This window comes from Bos grunniens, chromosome 2, assembly GCF_055505025.1.
Source record: "Bos grunniens cultivar Pamir isolate PY7600 chromosome 2, Bosgru_T2T1.0, whole genome shotgun sequence".
NCBI lineage: Eukaryota > Metazoa > Chordata > Mammalia > Artiodactyla > Bovidae > Bos > Bos grunniens.
This window is the reverse complement of record NC_141166.1, coordinates 3402542-3422955: the sequence shown is the minus strand read 5'-3', so window position 1 is coordinate 3422955 and position 20414 is coordinate 3402542. Positions and strand designations below refer to the sequence as shown.

General features: G+C 51.4%; 1 long non-coding RNA gene across 3 annotated transcripts; it reads left to right on the top strand.

The window, feature by feature from the left end:
• The first annotated feature begins 2091 nt into the window (after positions 1 to 2091).
• LOC147377264 (uncharacterized) lies at positions 2092 to 4458 on the top strand. 3 transcript variants are annotated; one of them, XR_015136439.1, is made up of 3 exons: positions 2092 to 2533; positions 3560 to 3785; positions 4163 to 4458. It is a non-coding gene; the product is annotated as an uncharacterized LOC147377264 (long non-coding RNA). The 3 variants fall into 3 exon arrangements; XR_015136438.1 differs by having other exon boundaries at positions 2291 to 2411; XR_015136440.1 differs by lacking the exon at positions 2092 to 2533 and adding an exon at positions 3077 to 3212.
• The last annotated feature ends 15956 nt before the right edge of the window (positions 4459 to 20414 follow it).

Genomic DNA, 20414 nt, shown 5'->3' with positions numbered 1-20414 from the left:
CAGGAACGCAGGCTCTGGGGACAGGCTTGCCTGTGCCTTGCTGCTATTAGTAAGGCAAGTGCAAAGCTCCTGAGTTCGCAGGGCTGCCGTGAGGGCTGGAAATACAGCGGGGAAGGCACTTGGCGTTCGGCAAGGGCACAGGGAGCAGGGCCCGGTGGCTCTTGCTGCACGGATGTGCCCATTATGGGGTTAGGGAAGGCGGGCTGTCGCCTCTGGGTTGTGATTCCGGGGCACCATGCCTGAGTGTGTCTCTCCACTCAGCAGGATCTCACTGAATCGCGTTAGAGAGTCGTTCCTTTACACTGAGCATCGCCCTGCCCAGCTTGGGTGTCTTTCTGTGTAAATTTACCCGGCTGCAGGTTGTGACCTGGGTCCCCAATACTTTGGACAAATGAGTTTGCCATACTCTCCCAGCCCTGAAGGATAAGAGGGAAGGAAAACGGGGGCAGAGAACGTGTCTGGGATGTGGTGGGAGGGACTTCACTGGTGGTCCAGTGGTTACGAGTCTGCCTTCCAATGCAGGGGATGGGGGTTCAGTTCCTGGAAGGGACGTAAGATCCCACAGGCTGCAATTAAGACCCAGCACGGCCAAATAAACAAACAAATATTTTAAAAGAAGAAGTTGATGGGAGACCTGGAAGGTCTTTCCAGACACCTGGACTTAGAGCCTAGCCTGTGCCCACCCCGCCGCACCCCACCCCACCCTGCCCACCAGCCCCCGTCTCCCTTAAACAAGAGACACTCTGTGGTATGGGTCTGGCCTCCCCAGCCACAGGCTGAGTTGTGGGGTCAGTCCCTTCACTTCCCGGAGCCCCAGGTTCCCCTCGGCCATGCTGTGGTGAGATTTCAATGAAACGGTGCCTGTGAAGTAGCTCACACCACTGCTGGCGCACAGTAGGACCCCACGCGTCTTCGTTTCCTCTTTCCAACTCATCTTCCCTCCCGACATACGCCCTAAAAACCAGCTCTTGGGAACAGATCTGCCTTGCGAGGAGTGGGCTCCCCATCTCTGGAAGAATCTCCCCAAAAAAGGCTCAAGAACGAACAGCCACGGTAGGAGAGGTTGAGCCTGTTCTGATTTGGGGCACTGAATAGGTGCTTCCTACGTGTCTGTGGAATAAATAACTATGACTCCTGTATTGGGAAGGAGGTTTTTCTAGAACACTGCTGAAACCTGGCTACACGTTAGAATCCCTGGGGAATTTCAAACACATGGATGACTGGATCTCAGTGCCATGAATTCTGACTTAACTGTTCTGAAATGCAGTATGGGCATTAATATTTTTAAAAGTTTTCCAGGCGATTCCATGCGCAGCGCCTGCATGTGAGAACTGGAACACCAAGTTTCCTTCTAGGTCCAAGATGATAAGTACGTGTTATAAAGTCATTTACACGCTAGTATAAATTTCAGTCAGAGGTATTTCGTGCACTGTGTGATATATGATTTGTGGCTGAATAAGCGGTTTTAAAAATGTCATCTCAGAGTTCAGCCGCGTTTCCTTTATAAGCAGCAGAAAGTGTTCGGGTGAGTCAGTGAAGCCTTTCTGCTGAGGGTGAATGATCCAGCAGCATCCGCGGAAGCGGGGCAGGTGGGTTCACTAAGCCCAGCCCGGGTGCAGAAACTTGTGGGGCTTCAGAATTAAAACAGGAGCGGAAGCGGGGCAAGTGGGTTCACTAAGCCCAGCCCAGGTGCAGAAACTTCTGGGGCTTCAGAATTAAAACACGAACGTCCATTGGATGGGAGAGGCCTAGCCCCGGACTCAGGGGGTTCCAGTCTGATGAGGGAGGCACAGCCCGTGCTCCCAGGAGGATCCTAGTCTAGAGAGAGCCCTCGCCACTCTCGGCCTCAGCCAGGGTTTCAGAGAGCGCCCTCTCTGCTCTCAGCTTCACCCAGGGTTTCAGAGAGAGCCCTCGCCGCTCTCAGCTTCACCCAGGGTTTCAGAGAGAGCCCTCGCCGCTCTCAGCTTCACCCAGGGTTTTCCAATTTACAGCATGCTTTTCTCATCCTCAGCAAGTGATTGGTCTAATGAGGTGCAGCCCTTCCACTCTTGGGGAACTCTGTAGAATTCTCTCCAGGATTCCCAGGCCGATGGAAGATGTGATTCCAGAGTGTCCTTGGGGAGTCGTTGCTCTGATGCCTCCCACAGTCCCCACCCTCTGGTGTCTGAGCAGGGGGCAGGGAGGCCTAGTCCCTGTTCCCTGGGAGCCCCTGGGGCTACTGTGGGAGTCAGCAACCGCACGCTCCTCTCGCACACCCAGCTGTAATCATCTCCTTGGTTGTCTGTCTCCTTCCCTGGAACACGCGTTCCTAATGTGCAGGGACTCTGTGTTCCCTTTCTCTGGATCCCCAGAAGGTTTGCTGACTGACCGATGGACCAACTCAGTAAATGAATGGATGACCTGGTCTGACGGTGGGAGCTGCATTCAGACCTGCAGGGTGGCAATGCCCCGCTCCTTTGGACAGCCTCAGAGCCCTCCCGCCCCCTCCTGAGAGTCCCTGAGTTTCTGAAGAGGATTGCACACACTCTTGCGGGTGTGGGTTGTTCCAGCAGCCAGAGATCAGGAGGAGCCTGAGGCCCACAGGGAAGGCCTGCAAACAGGGGTGCCAGGCACTTCTCGGGGACTCGTGCGGAACCCAAGAATGGGAGGGGTGACGGGCATCTCCTCTCCTCTCATGGGGGGCGGTGCTGCCTGTCCTCTCCTCTCTGTGCAGAAAACCACACCTAGAAAGAGCTGGAAGGAAAGGCGTCCAAATAGAACAGTTGTCCCGGGAAGGCATGGGGGTGGGGTTTACATGACTGCTCTCTGCAGTTTCCGAAATTCCTAGGCCTGGTCTTGATAACGAAGCGAAAACTGCAGACTCGCCCTGGTTGTCCCTCCATGGCCCTGCCTGTCCCCTGGGGCTTCATAAGTTCATGGGAACTTATTCTAGCCGCTGCCTGCGAGCTGCCCATGGTGCCTGGTTGGCATGAGCTTTTCCTCTCATGGTGGGGTGGGAGTGGGGAGTCCAGGCCTTTCCCTGTTTGTTGGCACAGGGTCCAGGTCGGGAATCAGCCCAAGAGAGCCTCAGGGGTTACCTAATAAATGTCTCTATCTGATTGCTCCTCCCAAGGAGGGCTACAGCGATTCCAGTTTGCTGAGATCCTGGTGAAAGGAAAAGAGGGCAGAAGTCTCCCGCCCATTTGCATCTTGCAGATTTTCTCACCAGCAAAGTGGGTTTGGGCATGTGCCTCCACTGGGCCCAGGAGCCGTTCCTCCTTTGATTCATTCATCGCGCGTGTGCGTGTGTCTGTGTGTGTGTTTGGCTGCGTCTTGCTGTGGCGTGCAGGATCTTTCGGGATCTTTCACTGTCGCACATGGGCTTCTCTGACGCCGTGCGAAGGCTCCAGAGCGCACAGGCTCAGAGGTTGCGGCGCAGGCTTAGCTGCCCCAGGGCATGTGGGATCTTACTTTCCCACCCAGGGATGGAGCCCATGGCCCCTGCATTGGCAGGCAGATTCTTAACCCCTGGGCCACCGGGGAGGTGCCCATTCATTCTCTCGTTTTCCCGTGTCTCCAGTGTCTGACCACACTCATCAGATCCGCAGTGACGATCCAGTGTAACCATGGCCAGCTCTTGCCTGGCCTTCCACACTGTCTTGCCTCCTTGGACTGTTCTCTCCCAGAAGGATTCGGCGTATACCTCCACCTCTGTGCCAGGTCCCATACAAGGCCAAATATTAGATCAAAAACCTCCGGCTTGAAGGAATGCATTATATGGGTCAGGAAGAGAGATGGGCAGACAGGTAATCCAGGTGAAATGTGTTCGGTAAAGGGACAGAACGGGAGAGCAGGGAGGCAGAGCCTGCCAGCGTCTGCTGGGTGCTCAGGACAACCGGCCTGGGGAGGGAGGGGGGGGAAGTCTGGACTGGGGGCCTCGGGGCTGGTGGGCGGTTCTCAGGCCGCTGCCACCCCTGGGCTATTCTCCCGTCTTCCCCCTCCTCCCGCGCCTCACCTTCTCCCAGGCCCACTGTTCCAGATCATCAGGTATGGGCAAAGCGAGAAGCGGGGATCTCAGCCGGCCGCGTGGGTGAAGGCCCGCTGTGTCCTGAAGCTTGGAGCTGAAGTTGGACGTGGGGGGTCACCGGGGAGCTGCAGTGACCCCGGCGTCATTGTTGTCTAGGTCTCATCCCAGCTGTGTCGCCGGCGGTCGATGTGATGTCCACGATGACGCTGCGGGCAGGACCTCAGCATCCCAGTGGAACGGACCCCTGTCCTTCTCCACTCCCATCCCCTGCTGCCCCCAGGCTAAGGGAGAGCATCCCAGACCCGGCGAGGGATGAAACGCATTAGCTCTCTGCAAAAGTGGCTGAGAGATCCTCCACCGTGAGGTGACCTGCTTCCCAGGAGGATCTGTTTGTCCTTCAGAGTAGAAATAAATAGAAACTGACTCTTATACCCGGCGGCAGGCTCCGGCTCCCAGAAGGCACTGCCTGAGTGTTCTGTGCTCAATGGTGGTCTTGTGCTCTGGGCGGGGGGTCTGGAAACCCTGGTTGATGTGACCTGAGTCGGGACAAAGTTGGACGAGGTCACAGCGCGTCAGGGAGGGGCTGTGACAGTGGCCAAGCCTCTCGGCTCCTGGCAGCTGCCTGTTGGCAGAGTCTAACATTTAGCCGGATTTGGCTCACAGTTGGAAGGACGTAGGGTTGGCAAGAGAACCCAGGAGTCCTGATCCAAGTTATCCTTTCTTCTTTTTTTTTTTTAAGTTTTGGGCCTCACCTCATGGTGCGTGAGGGGCTTCCCTGGTGGCTCGGGCAGTAAAGAATCCGCCTGCCCACGCAGAAGACACAGGCTGCATCCCTGGGTCGGGAAGATCCCTTGGAGGAAGGCATGGCAACCCACTGCAATATTCTTACCTGGAGAATCCCATGGACAAGAGGAGCCTGGCGGGCTGCAGTCCATGGGGTTGGGGGGTCGGACAGGACTGAGCGATGAGCACGCGTGCACAGCATATGAGACCTTAGCGCTCCGACCAGGAATCAGCCCCCACCCCCCGCGGTGGACCCCCAGGGGAGTCACGACCCGGGCTGTACTGGGGGTTCCCACCCTGAGCTGGTCTTTAGGGAAACGAGGTGGTGGGAAGCCCCGCCCACTGCCCTGGGACCCCCATGAGGCCAGGCCTCGGGTCCACCAAGTGCTTGGCCTCGGACTGCGTGGGGCCCTGGCTGCCTGGGAGGTGTCTGGGCTTGTGGTGGGGTCTCGCCAGAGAGTTCTAAAAACAGGAAGGCCTGTGTGATGATCAGGGCCTAGTGCAAAGTGAGAACGTGGGCCCCTCTCCAGAAGTTACTAAGAATGTCAGGACGACGGGCACAGGACGTGATTCCAGGCAAGGGCTCTGTGCACACTTCCCACGCTCCCCAAAAACCACTGTCTTCTTTTCTCGGGGCTCCTGGAACAAAGTCTCACAAGCCAGGTGGCTCTCAGTAACAGATTCGTATCGTCTCCCCATCTGGAGGCTGGATGTGTCGGGAGGGTCGGTCCCTTCCGGGGCTTTGGGGGAGTGTCTGTCCCAGGCCTTGTTCCCAGCTCCCGAGGGCTGGCTGGCAGTCCGTGGGTCCCCTTGGCTTGGAGCAGCAGCGCCCCGGTCTCTGCCTTCACACGCTGTCCTCTCCCTGAGGATTTATGTGTCGGTGTCCCCTCTTGAGAGGACCCCCGGTCGTGTTGGGTTAGGGCCCACCCTAACGACCCCATTCTAACTTGATTACCTCTGTCAACAACCTGCTTTCAAAGACGATCGCGTTCTGAGATACGGAGAGTCAGGACTTCAAATATTTGGGGGGAAGGTACAGTTCTGCCGGTGGTCCTGGCCCGGCTGGAAGGCTGCCTCTAGTCCGGCTCAGCTGGCGGGGTTTACTGACTTGTCCGTGCCTGGCTCCCCCGGGGCGGGTGAAGAGGCCCTGGGTGAACCCCCTGTCCCCACGGAACCTCCTGGTGGGAGACAGGGTGGCCCTCAGGTCCTGGTGGCTGGCGGCCTCTGCTCAGCCTTGGGAGGGCTGGGGGATCCGCCTTGGGGGGCAGAGACCCTGTGTGTCCCCCCGCTCTGTCTGTGGGGCCCAGTCGTCACTTGACGGCCACCAGGTCCCTGCCTGCTGTGGTGCCCTCCCTTCCCGTCCCGTGAGGGGGCTCTGGGGAGTGACCACTGACGTGTCCGTGCAGGACCGGGCCCCGTGCAGCCGCTCACTAGTGTCGAGTTCCCCCCCGTCCCCAGTCTCAGTGTCTCCATCCTACAGTCGGGCGGCCAGGACCTGCCCACCCCGTCCCCAGTCTCAGTGTCCTCACCCTACAGTCGGGCGGCCAGGACCGGCCTCGGGCTCTGCTGGGAGCTCTGGCGACCCCGCGTCTTGGGTGCCCCCAGCAGAGCCTGGAATGCCGTGGAACCCAGCTTGGAGCCCTGGTCTCGGGTGTAATGCCTTGGTGGGAAAGCGGAAGTCTGCCTTGGAGGACCAGAGGGCTGCAAATGCCCCCCGCCTCTGGAAGGGGCTGACTCATGTGGGGTGTGACCGGTCTGGGGGTGAGAGGACAACCCAAGGGGAGCTGGTGTTGCGGGCGCGGGAGGAGGGCCGGGTCGAGGGCCGTCGGTGCCGCACACCTGGGGCGCTTGTATTTGGCGCAAACCAGGGATGGCATCATCCATTCTTTCCGAATGATCGTTAATTACGGCCGGGAAGAAGTGCCAGCTCTGGGCTTTGAGCCTTTTCCCCTCCTATTTCTTTTCTTTCTCCTAATGAGTGTGATGGGATCAGCAGAGACCTGCCAGAGGAAAGCGCTTCCCTTTTTAGGGCAAGGCGGCTCCCCTTGGCTGACTCACCCGCCCCGCTTTCTGGCCCCCAAGCCTGCACCTTGCCTGTTAAAACTGTCCTGGGAGCCGCCCCTCCTGAGAAGGGCGGCCCCAACCTTCGTGTTTGCGGGGCTGAGTCAGCAGTGAAGTCACCCCTTGGCTCAGTTCTCAGACAAGCACCTTCTTGCCTGGGCCGCTCTGCACTGGCACGCGGGCTGCACCCCGGCTGCACCCCGGCCGGCACGTGGGCTGGGGACTTGGCCCCTGGGCCGGTGGTCAGTGATTGGAGCTGGGCCCCAGGTCCGTCTGCCTGCCCCCGGCCAGCTTTCATTTGCCCCTAACCCAGCCGCTGTTGGCCAAAGGCTGCCCCTGAGCCGGGCATGGCGTAGGCAGTGGGGTCTGAAGATGGGCAGCCCTCATGCCTGCGGGGCCGAGGGAAAGGTGTACACAGATTCCCACTCCCCAGACTGTTTGTGCCCGACTCTGTGGGTATGCTGAGGGGGCAGCCCCTGACTGCCCTGGTGGTCAGGGACAGTGATCCTGGAAACGAGTCTTGGAAGCCGCCGAGCCTTCTAACACGCCAAGCCACCAGAAAAGGGGGGGGGGGCACACGATCAGAGGGAACAGCATCAGTCGGAGGGAGGAGCGTGTGCGGAGGCTCAGTTCAGTTCAGTCGCTCAGTCGTGTCTGACTCTGTGCGACCCCATGGACTGTAGCCCGCCAGGCTCCTCTGTCCATAGGGATTCCCCAGGCAAGAATACTGGAGTAGGTTGCTATGCCCTCCTCCAGGGAATCTTCCCGCCCCAGGGATCGAACCTGGGTCTCCTGCATTGCAGGTGGATTCTTTACCGTCTGAGTCACCAGGGAAGCCCCCCGGACCACTTTCCAGCCTACAGTTATTGGAGGGTCTTAGGTTGCATGGAGGACCCCCCTCTCCTGCCCTCCAGGACCTTCATGTCTGCTGGGCCATCCAGCGCCCATCTGGAAAGTGAGGAGCCGCGTCTGTGGGAGGTTCTCCTGTGGGGCAGACGGCTGGTGACTGGCCCAGCCAGTGTCTCCTGCCTGAAGACCGGCCCGGATGCTCCGCTAAGGGCTGCTGTATCGCCTGCATTCAGCCCCCAACGCGGGCTCCCTGTTGACTGCGGCTGCGTCTGCTGTGAGATCAGCCCTGCGGTCAAAGCAGGCGCCTGTCTGCGCTTCCCTTTCTCTGCTCCACCAGCCCTCGCTGGAGAGAAATGAGGCAAATATGTGATAAAATCATCACGTTCTCTGTGTCTGCTATAGGAGCAGTGCTTTGGACCCAGGGCACTGAGATCCATCCCCTCACAGCCTTTTTCATCTCTTTAATAAACCAACCAAGGATTTGGAGGCAGCAACCCATCTGCCCTCAATAGATATACCAAAGCTCGTTAGCCTCACGGTAAGCAGTGTGACGTGGCCACAATAGTGAAGTCTGCCGGCCGCATTCAGCAGCGTGGACTTAGACCCACGTTATTTTATCAACTGAAAAAGCCCGTTACTACACAGTATGCAGAACATAGTCCTATTTTGGCAAATATACACAATACGCGTGGAGGAGGGCATGGCAGCCCACTCCAGCATTCTTGCCTGGAGAATCCCATGGACAGAGGAGCCTGGCGGGCTGTATTCCATGGGGTCGCAGGGAGTCGTACACGACTGAGCAACTAACACACACACACACACAATACACATGCCCAAAAGGAGCCTAGCGAGAAAAACACCAAAATGCTGGCAGTGGTTACTTCCGGATGGGGGTTTAAGGTGATTTCCACATTCTCATCTGTAACTCTGTGGCTCATCTAGAATCAGCGTTTTCGTACAGCCTGTGAGCTGAGAATGACTCTTTAGAGAGAATTAAAAGCAAACCAAGGTCAGAAGACTATGCTGTGGAGAACATAGGTGGGCCCCCAAACCTAAATTATTTAGGGAGATCAGTCCTGGGTGTTTTTTGGAAGGAATGATGCTAAAGCTGAAACTGCGGTACTTTGGCCACCTCATGCGAAGAGTCGACTCATTGGAAAAGACTCTGATGCTGGGAGGGATTGGGGGCAGGAGGAGAAGGGGACGACAGAGGATGAGATGGCTGGATGGCATCACCGACTCGATGGATGAGAGTCTGAGTGAACTCTGGGAGTTGGTGATGGACAGGGAGGCCTGGCGTGCTGCAGTCCATGGGGTCGCAAAGAGTCGGACACAACTGAGTGACTGAACTGAACTGAACTGAATTGATAGAAAAAGTTCACCAGCTTCTGGTCTAGGAAAAAAAAACTCAGCACGCGCATGAAAACAACTCAGTGCGCGCATGTTACCACCGCCAACATAAGAAAAGCAGCGGAGGCTTTCCTTTCTGGAAGGCGGTAAATTTCCCCTTAGCAAGCAGATATATCTCGAATCATTTCTTTCTGTTCAACAACACATCTGAGGAGCGGGCACCAGGCTGGGCTCGTCCTTCCCTGTCTTACTTGTTTATTTCTTTTGGCTGCGCTTTATTTCTCCAGCTGGGGTGATCAGGGCTTCGACCAGGGAGGGAACCTGTGTCTCCTACATCGGAAGATAGATTCTTTACTGCTGAGCCACCAGGGAAGCACCCCCTCCCTCCTTCCCTTTCTTCTCTCCCTGCTCCCTCTCTTCCATCTCCCAGCTTCTCCTGGGCACCTTCTACGTGCCAGAGGCTCCCAGTGGGGAAACAGGCCTGGGCTCAAGGCACCACGACCCACTGGCCTGAGCTGCACTGCACCTATGCGCCTCGGGGGCTGGGGTCGCAGGCTTTGCCAGGGAGGGTGATGGGTGCTTCAAGGGGAGCTTAGCTGGGGGTCTCCTAGGATCACCAGGGGCCAGGACAGGTCCCCAGAAGGGCGATTCAAGACCCCAGGCTACCTTGGCTAGAGTCCCCTGGATTGAGCTGGGTAACCATGGGTGGCTTGGGGACGAAGAAAAAGCTGGTTTGGGCATTTCAAGAATCAAAGGTCAACACTCCTGGGCAACAGAAGTGGAATCCTGAGGAGGTAGGAGACCTGCCCGGCCAAAGGGCAGATGAGATGGGGCCTGGAAAGGCAGTTTGGAGGAGCAGAAGGTTGGAGGATGAACCTGGGGAGCCGCCTGCAGACACCAGGCGAGAGGCTGGGCTTCGTCGTGGAGTGGGGGAGCCCCCAAGGGCCTGAGGAGCGAGGCCAGATGCGGGCAGCCCCATGTGGGCTGGGGGGCGTGGGGCAGGGCAGGAGGCTGTCACAGTCATGCCCGGCTCCCGGCCCAGCCTGCTTCCTGCCGCCGCTCCTGTGCGCCCACACGCCCCTCCACCCTCTGTCCCATCAACTTGGTCAAACCAGTAGAGGGATTGGGAAATGGCCGCGCGGGGCAGGGGTGGGACGGCGCGGGGACACCCTTCCTTCCTCTTAGTCACTTGTCTAACTTTCAGCACATCTTTGCAGCCTTAGTCACCCCGAGACGGTCGTGCCTGTCCTTACTGCCAGCGGAATGGGGCAGCGAGCCAGCTGCCCACCTGCTGCCCCCTGTCCTGGTTTCGAGGTTTAGGGAATGAGCCAAACAAGCTGGCCAGGCCCAGCCTCACTGCCCCGGGACATCTGACAGCTCTTGGCTCTTGGTACCGAACTAGATGTGGTGCGGGGCTCGGGCAAGGCAGACTGTGTTTTGAATCCCAGCTCTGCGTTGCTGTGTGACTTTGAGTAAGTCACTCGCCCTCTCTGGACCTTAGTCGCCTTATCCTTAAACGGGGATGATGCAATCACTTACCGTGTAAGAACTGAAGGCTGTAACGCCCACAAATTACAGAGGAGACTTGCGGTAAACATTCCTCCCCTCCTTTGTAGGCTTATAAGGCAACTATGTGAAGCACAGGCTCTACCCTTAGGGGGTTACCCATGGAGCCGGGACAAAGCGACTCTGAGACAATTAGACACGGTAATGGAGCTGAATAACTTCGCAAGACATTGCCCTGCCCTAGGACACAGCAGTCTGTACCCCAGACCTCTGTGCCTCCTTTCTGGCATTGCTCACACAGGCTTCTGCTCAGTTCCCAGAACACAGCAGGTCCTGCCACAGGGCCTTTGCACAGGTGGTCTCTTTGCTGGCAGTGTTCTCCTTGCTACCTACTCCCTCCCCGACCGCACCGAGAGTGACTCAGCATCTAGGAGGCTGGTCACCACGGCTGCCCTCAGAATAGAGATGCCCCAACCCGGTGTTTTAGAATTATTATTGAAAGGAAGAGTGCTCCCTTTTTATTCCTTCTTTGTGGCCGTGCTGTGCCTCCGTTGCTGCGCGGCCTTCTCTAGCTGCGGCACATGTGGGTCGCTCTCCAGTTGTGGCACACGGGCTTAGTTGCCCCCGCAACCCCCTGATACGTGGAATCTTCCCGGACCAGGGATCGAACCCACGTCCCCTGCATTGGCAGGTGGGTTCTCAAACACCGGACCACCAGGGGAGTCCCCAACCCAGTGTTTGCAACACCCTGCAGAGACTAATGATTCTGAGAGGTATCAGGGAACTCTCTAGGCAAGGTTACGTTTTAATACTTTAAGGAAAAGAGAAATGAGAGCCGTCCGGCACTTGGGTGGGCAGGAAGAGGAGGGAGAGCACCAGCCTGACGTCCCCACTGTCCCAGCTCTGAGGACGCCCTGTGCTCCCCCGGAGGGCTCCCCTCTCCCAGAAAGGCTGATGCTTCTCTCCTCTGCGCGTCTGTGGATCTTAGAGCTCCGGTGAAGCCTTGCCGCATTGCTTTGAAATGACGCAGTCACATGCCTTTCTGCCCCACTGGACGGGGCACCGTCTCCATGGCAGCTCATCTTCTCAGCCAACCTTGACCAGGAAGCTGGCGATTCGTAGCACACAAATGTCAACCCAGATGTGACGATGGGTCAGAGCGTTGCTCCTGGTTCCCACAGTTCTTCATTCCATCACAAATTTCTTGTCTCCTGTTTTCTCACGGGCTTACTGAGGTTCTAACTTGCATTCCATACATTTCACCCACTTTAAGCAGACAGTCAATGAATTTCGGTACGTGTTCGTATCCACACCCACAGGCAAGGTTCAGCGCGCTTCTGGCACTGCCCGAATCCCCTTGCATCTCTTTATGGGGCATCTCCAGCCCCAGGTCACCACTCATGTGATTTCTGTCCCTGGAGTTTTGCTTTTCTTTGCGATCCCATGGCTCCTCCCTCCATGCAATTTTCCAGGCAACAGTCCTGGAGTCGGCTGCCATTTCCTTCTCCAGGGGACCTTCCCAACCTGGGGATTGAACCCAGGTCTCCCACATTGCAGGCAGACACTTCACGCTCTGAACCGCCAGGGAAGCCCTTTCATAGCAATTCCTGTCAGTGAGGTCAGACAGTATGTGGTCTTTGTTGTCTGGCTTTCTTTGCCAACTATAACATTTTTGAGGTTCAGAGATTTTTTTCCTTTTTTAAAAGAATTTTATTTTATATTGAAGTACGACAGAGGACGAGATGGTTGGATGGTTGGATGGCATCACCAACTCAGTGGACATGAGCAAGCTCTGGGAGTTGGTGATGGACAGGGAAGCCTGGCGTGCTGCAGTGCATGGGGTCACAGAGTCAGACACGGCTGAGCAACTGAACTGATTGAAGTGCAGTTGATTAACAAGGCTGTGTGAGTTTCAGGTATGTTGAAAAGTGATTCCATTATACATATTCCTGTATCTATTTTTTTTTCTAATTCTTTTCTCATTTAGGTTATTGCAGAGTACTGAGCTGAGTTACTTTTGATAGGCAGTAGAGCCTGGGTTATCTGTCTTTAAATGTAGCAGTGTGTATATGTCAATCCCAAAGCCCCAGTCTATTCTTACTTCCCCAACCACAAATTCATTCTCTAAGCCTGTGAGTCTGTTTCTGTTTTGTAAATAAGTTTCGTTTTTGTAACTTTTAGATTCTGCATATAAGTGATATCATATGATATTTGTCTTTCTCTAACTTACTTCACTTGGTGTGATCATCTCTAGGTCCATTCACGATGCAGCAACTGGCATCACTTCACTCTCTTCCGGCTGAATCGTATTCCGCCGGTACCACATCTTGTTTATCCATTCACTTGTTGATGGATACGTAGCTCGTTTTCCTGTCTTTGTTGTTGGGAATCATGCTGCTATGAACACAGGGGTGTGTGTATCTTTTTGAATTCTAGTTTATGGTTTATGCCCAGGAGTAGGGTTTATGGATCCCATGGTAATTCTATTTTCCGTGTTTTGAGGAGCCTCCATACTGTTTTCCATGGCAGCTGCACCAACCTACATTCCCACCAGCAGTGTAGGCGGGCTCCCTGTTCTCCACACCCTCTCCAGCATTTGGTGTTTACAGACATTTTAATCGTGGCCACTCTGACCGTGTCAGGCAGCACCTCATTCTAGTTTAGATTTGCATTTTTCTAATAACTAGCGATGTGGAGCATGTTTTCATGTGCGCGTTGGCTATCTGTATGTCTTCTTTGGAGAAACGTCTGTTTAGGGCTTCTCCCCATTTTTTGATTGGCTTGTTTCTTTTGCTGGTTTGAGTCGCACGTGCTGTTTACATATTTTTGAAATTACGCCCACGTTGGGCCCATCATTGGCAAGTATTTTCTCTCATTCTGTGGGTTTTCTGTTTGTTTTGTTTATGGTTTCCTTTGCTGAGCAAAAGCTTGTATGCTTGATCAAGTCCCATTTGTTTGTTTTTATTTCTATTGCCCTGGGAGACGGACCTAAGGAAACATTGGTACAATTTATGGCATGGAGTGTTTTGCATATGAGCTCCTGTGGAGTTTCATGGTGTCATGTCACATGTTTAACTCTTTAAGCCATTTGAGCTTATTTTTACATATGATACGAGGGTGTGTTCTAACTTCTTTGATTTACATGCGGTTGTCTGACTTTCCCAACACCATTTGTTGAAGAGATTGTCTTTTCCCCATTGTATAATCTTCCTCTTTGTCAAAGATTAGTTGTCCGCAGGTGTGGGGTTGTTTTTTTGACTCTTTGTTCTGTCCATTGATTCACATGCATGTTTTTGTGCCAACACCATGCTGTTTTGATTACCACAGTTTTGTAGCATTTTCTGAAGTCTAGGAGGATTGTGCCTCTTGCTTTGTTTTTCCTCCTCAGGATTGCTTTGGCAATTCTGCATCTTTTATGATGCTATATAAATTTTAGGATAACTTGTTCTACTTCTGTGGAAAATATTATGGGTAATTTGATCAGTTCAGTTCAGTTTAGTTGCTCAGTCGTGTCCAACTCTTTGTGACCCCATGGAATGCAGCACTCCAGGCTTCCCTGTCCATCGCCAACTCCCAGAGTTTACTCAAATTCATGTCCATTGAGTCGGTGATGCCATCGAACCATCTCATCCTCTGTCGTCCCCTTCTCCTCGTGCCTTCAATCTTTCCCAGCATCAGGGTCTTTTCCAGTGAGTCAGTTCTTTGCATCAGCTGGCCAAAGTATTGGAGTTTCAGCTTCAGCATCAGTCCCTCCAATGAATATTCAGGACTGATTTCCTTTAGGATGGACTGGTTGGATCTCTTTGCAGTCCAAGGGACTCTCAAGAGTCTTCTCCAACACCACAGTTCAGAAGCATCAGTTCTTCGGTGCTCAGCTTTCTTTATAGTCCAACTCTTACATCCATGCATGACCACTGGAAAAACCATAGCCTTGACTAGATGGACCTTTGTTGGCAAAGTGATGTCTCTGCTTTTTACTATGCTGTCTAGTTTGGTCATAGGTTTTCTTCCAAGGAGCAAGCGTCTTTTAATTTCATGGCTGCAGTCACCATCTGCAGTAATTTTGGAGCCCCCCAAAATAAAGTCAGCCACTGTTTCCACTGTTTCCCCACCTATTTGCCATGAAGTGATGGGACCAGATGCCATGATCTTAGTTTTCTGAATGTTGAGCTTTAAGCCAACTTTTTCACTTTCCTCTTTCACTTTCATCCACAGGCTCTTTAGTTCCTCTTCACTTTCTGCCATAAGGGTGGTGTCATCTGCATATCTGAGGTTACTGATATTTCTCCCAGCAATCTTGATTCCAGCTTGTGCTTCATCCAGCCCAGCATTTCCCATGATGTACTCTGCATATAAGTTAAATAAGCAGGGTGACAATATACAGCCTTGACGTACTCCTTTTCCTATTTGAAACCAGTCTGTTGTTCCATGTCCAGTTCTAACTGTTGCTTCCTGACCTGTATACAGGTTGCTTAAGAGGCAGGTCAGGTGGTCTGGTATTCCCATCTCTTGAAGAATTTTCCACAGTTTATTGTAGTCCACACAGTCAAAGGCTTTGGCATAGTCAATAAAGCAGAAAGAGATGTTTTTCTGGAACTCTCTTGCTTTTTCAGTGATCCAGCAGATGTTGGCAATTTGATCTCTGGTTCCTCTGCCTTTTGTAAAACCAGCTTGAACATCTGGAAGTTCACGGTTCACATATTGCTGAAGCCTGCCTTGGGGAATTTTGAGCATTACTTTACTAGCATGTGAGATGAGTGCAATTGTGCAGTAGTTTGAACATTCTTTGGCATTGCCTTTCTTTGGGATTGGAATGAAAACTGACTTTTTCCAGTCCTGTGGCCACTGCTGAGTTTTCCAAATTTGCTGGCACATTGAGTGCAGCACTTTCACAGCATCATCTTCCAGGATTAGAAATAGCTCAACTGGAATTCCATCACCTCCACTAGCTTTGTTCGTAGTGATGCTTCCCAAGGCCCACTTGACTTCACATTCCAGGATGTCTGGCTCTAGGTGAGTGATCACACCATCGTAATTATCTGGGTCATGAAGATCTTTTTTGTATAGTTCTTCTGTGTATTCTTGCCACCTCTTCTTAATATCTTCTGCTTCTGTTAGGTCCATACCATTTCTGTCCTTTATTGTGCCCATCTTTGCATGAAATGTTCCCTTGGTATCTCTAATTTTCTTGAAGAGATCGCTAGTCTTTCCCATTCTGTTGTTTTCCTCTATTTCTTTGCACTGATCACTGAGGAAGGCTTTCTTGTCTCTTCTTGCTATTCTTTGGAACTCTGCATTCAGATGCTTATATCTTCCCTTCTCTCCTTTGCTTTTCGCTTATTTTCTTTTCACAGCTATTTGTAAGGCCTCCCCAGACAGCCATTTTGCTTTTTTGCATTTCTTTTCCACGGGGATGGTCTTGATCCCTGTCTCCTGTACAATGTCACAAACCTCTGTCCATAGTTCATCAGGCACTCTGTCTATCAGATCTAGTCCCTTAAATCTATTTCTCAATTTCACTGTATAATCATAAGGGATTTGATTTAGGTCATACCTGAATGGTCTAGTGGTTTTCCCCACTTTCTTCAATTTAAGTCTGAGTTTGGTAATAAGGAGCTCATGGTCTGACCACAGTGATTTCTCTAGGCATTGCAATATGCATGTTTCACCTTATCACAATCTAATTCAAATTAATAATGGCTAACTTTCACCAAATTTGTAGTACTGTAGTTCAATTACCTCCTTTCTCTGTGCTATTATTATCATAGATATTATATCTACCTGGGTTTCCCAGGTGGCTGAGTGGTAAAGAATCCGCCTGCTGATGCAGGAGACGCAGGTTCGATCCTTGGGTCAGGTATTTCTCCTGGAGGAGGAAATGGCAATCCACTCCAGTATTCTTGCCTGGGAAATCCGATGGACAGAGGAGCCTGGTGGGCTACAGTCCACGGGGTTGCAAAGAGTCGGACACGACTGAGCCCGTGCGTGTGCATGCACGCGCACACACATCTATACGTGTTATAAACCTAGCTGCTGAGCCCGTGCGTGTGCGTGCGCGCGCACACACATCTGTACGTGTTATAAACCTAGCTGCTGAGCCCGTGCGTGTGCATGTGCGCGCACACACATCTGTACGTGTTGCAAACCTAGCTGCACGGTGTAATAACCTCTGCCTTGAACAGTCATATATCTTCGAAGGAAATTAATGAAACAAAAGAGAGATTGCATCACACCGCTACCAGCTTCAGTGGTCTTTGTTCCAACGTGTGTGTTTGGATTATTTCATGTATCATTTCCCTTCGGTTAGACGTTTTTATTCAGTTTTCCTGTAGTTTTTAATATAATGCAGATCTTCTAGGAGCCAATTTGTTCAGTATTTATTTATCTGTAAGTGTCTTTATTTCACCCTAATTTGAAGGACAGTTTACTGCATAGATTATTCTTTGTTGACAGGAGTTCTCTTTCAGTGCTGTGAATATGTCACTCCAGTGTTTTCTGGCCTCCATTATTTCCGGTGAGAGCTCAGCTGCCTGTCACGTCATTGTGGTGTGTGTCCTATCAATATGTGGTGTGTCTTTTTCTCTTGCTGCTTCCAGAGTTTTTATCTTTGTCTCTGAGCAGTTTGACTATGATGTATGTGATTCTCTATGTTTATCCTTCTTGCTGATATTCTTGGGTCTTTTAGCCAATGTATTTCACCAAATTTAGGAAGATCTGGGCCATTATACGTCAAATATTTTTCTCCCCACTTCTCTCTTTTCTCTCTTGGGGCTGTAATGAAACATATGTTGCAGTGTTTGATATTGTTCTAAAGATTTCTGAGACTCTGTTGATGTTTCCTCAGTCTTTCCCCTCAAGCTGTGCTTTTCAGTTTGGAGAATTTCTACTGATACATCTTCCAAGTTCATTGTTTCTTTCTTCCATTATCTCACATTTCATATGGCGCCCAGCTGGTGTATTTAAACATTTTTCTCCAGTTACTGCACTTTTTAGCTCTAGAATTTCTATTTGATTTTAAACTACTTTTTAGTTCTGTGTTCAGTTTCTATTTATTCACTCTCACTCAGCATATTTTTCTTTACTTTTTTGAATACATATTCTTGCAATTCTTTGAACATATGTATATTATTTTTCAGCTTTTGAAAATCTATTAGTATAGTCAACATCTAGGTCCACTTTGAATGAGTCTCTAGTGACTGCTTCCCTCCCCCACCCCCTCCCCGCCCACCCCTGATATGGGTCACCTTCCCTGTTTCTTTGCCTGTATAGTAGTTTTTGGTTGAAAACCTGAGGTTGTGGATAATACACTGTGGCAACTCTAGATTATTTTGTTTTTCTGAAGTTGTTGATTTTTCTGTTTTGGTAGGCAATTAACTTGCCTGGACCCAAGCTGCAACCTCTGTCTCTCCCACAGCATGAACCTGCTAATCTTTTTTCTCACTTTCATTTTTTTTTTCTATTTTAGCTTGGCTCTCTAGGGCCCTTCCCTATGTCTGAGTAGTTCAAGGAGCCACTGAGTGGGCGTAGGTTATACGCAGACACCTCGAGCCAATAAGGGTTTAATCTTTTGAAACCTGAGCTCTGGGTGGGTTGAGGAGCTCATTCAAAGGTTCCAGGTTCAGGCTAGGAAGAAGAGGGAGGACGTTTTCAAGTGTCCCTGGGCTTCCCTTTTCTCTGGGTTACGCCCCACTGATGCTTAGTTTAGTATTCAGCTGAAGATGAGTGAAGAATTTGTTGTCTTAGCCTTCTGTGGTGTATTAGGATTCATCAGAGAAATAGAAAAGTGGGATATATAGATATAAATACAGATAAAGAGAAGACTTAATCTAGGAGTTGGCTCACCCCAGAACGGCCGCTGAGAAGCCCCACGGTCTGTCATCTGCAACCCGGAGAGCCAGGAAAGCCAGTGTGATTCAGCCCAAGTCTGAAGGCCTGAGCATCAGGGGGCAAATGGCTGAAGTCCCGGTCTAAGCCCAAAGGCCTAAGAACGTGGAATGCTGGTGTCTGAAGGCCGAAGATGCATGTCCCAGCTCGAGCACAGAGAGCGAACTCCCTCTCCCTCTGCCTTTTTGTTCTATTCAGGCCCTCAAAGGGCTGGATGGTGCCCACCTGCATTGGCAAGGGTTATCTTCTTTACTTAGTCTACTGACTCTCTTCTGGAAACACTCTCATAGACACATTCAGAAACAATGGTTTACTAGCTATCCAGTACGAAAAGGTAGAAAGATATGACACCAGAAGAATAGCCCCCCAGGTTGAAAGGTGTCCAGAATGCTACTGGGGGAAGAGCATAGAACAATTACTAATAGCTCCAGAAAGGATGAAGCGGAGGGGCCCAAGCAGCTGGGCCAAAGTGGAAACCATGCTCAGCTGTGGATGTGTCTGGTGGTGAAAGTAAAGTCCGATGCTGTAAAGAACAATATTGCATAGGAACCTGGAATGTTAGAGCCACGAATCGAGGCAAATTGGATGTGATCAATCAGGAGATGGCAAGAGTGAATATCAACATCTTAGGAATCAGTGAACTGAAATGGATGAGAATGAGTGAAATTTAATTACAGATACTGAAGCTGAAGCTTCAATTCTGTGGCCACCTGATGTGAAGAGCCGACTCATTGGGAAAGATCCTGATACTGGGAAAGACTGAAGGCAAAAGGAGAACGGGTGGCGGAGGACGAGATGGTGAGACAGCATCACTGACTCAGTGGACATGAACCTGGGCAAACTCCGGCAGATGGTGAGGGACAGGGGAGCCTGGTGTGCTCCAGTCCACGAGGTTGCAAAGAGTCGGACACGACTTGGCAACGGAACAGCTACAAGCTACCTGGGTATCCCTGAGCCCAGTCAAGTTGAAATAAAGTAATCATCACATATGACTCTCTCATTTTCAGATCTCCCTGTTAAATACGCCACCCTTGAACCATGCCCACCATCTTTGCCCAGTGAAGCTGTGGGTTTTTGTTGCCCTTGCTTGGAGAGATCTGGCCTTCCCAGGCCTTCAGTTCCTGGCCTCTGTGAGCAGCCTTTCCTGAATAATGATTTTTCAAGTTGTTACCTGCCTTTGGTCATTTTCCAGTACTCTGTTAGAAGAATGACTTTGTCTCGTTTTATACTTGTTTTCTGTGAAGAAAAATTGCTCTATCTTCTCATGAAGACATTACTAGAAATCTTGCCCTTTGTAATTTTGCAGGACTGTATTTTATTATACAGCTCACCAAGTTTAAACATTTAGAAAATAAGATAACTTTCTCAAATCACTCATAATGAATTGCCAGAGATAGTTATTGGTAACATTATAGATATATCCTTTTGTATCTTTTCAGCCATATACATTTTAAAATGGAATACTTTGATATATCTTTAATTATGGTACAATGCACATAACACAACGTTTTCCATTTTAACCATTTTTACGCATACAGTTCTGTGGCATTAAGTACTTTCCCATTTTTGTGCAACCATCACCATAACCCACCTCTAGAAACTTCATCTTCCCCAACTGCAACTGTGTACGCAGGGAATTCTCTGGCAGTCCGGTGGTTAGCATTTCACCAAGTCCTGGGTTCAGTCTCTGGTTGGGGAACTAAGTTCTCACACACCACCAGCTCGGCCATAAAACCCCACACAAAACAAAGCAAGACAAAACGACTGTGTACCCGTTCAACAGCAACTCTCCACCTCCTCCTACCTCAGGTAAATACCCTTCTACTTTCTGACTCTCTGAATTTTACTACGCTATCTAAGTAGGGTCATACAGTATCTGTCTTTGTCACCAGCTTATTTCACTTAGCGTGACGTCCTCGCAGTTCATTCGCATCGTAGATGTGTTAGAGTTTCCATCCTGTTCAGGCTGAATAAT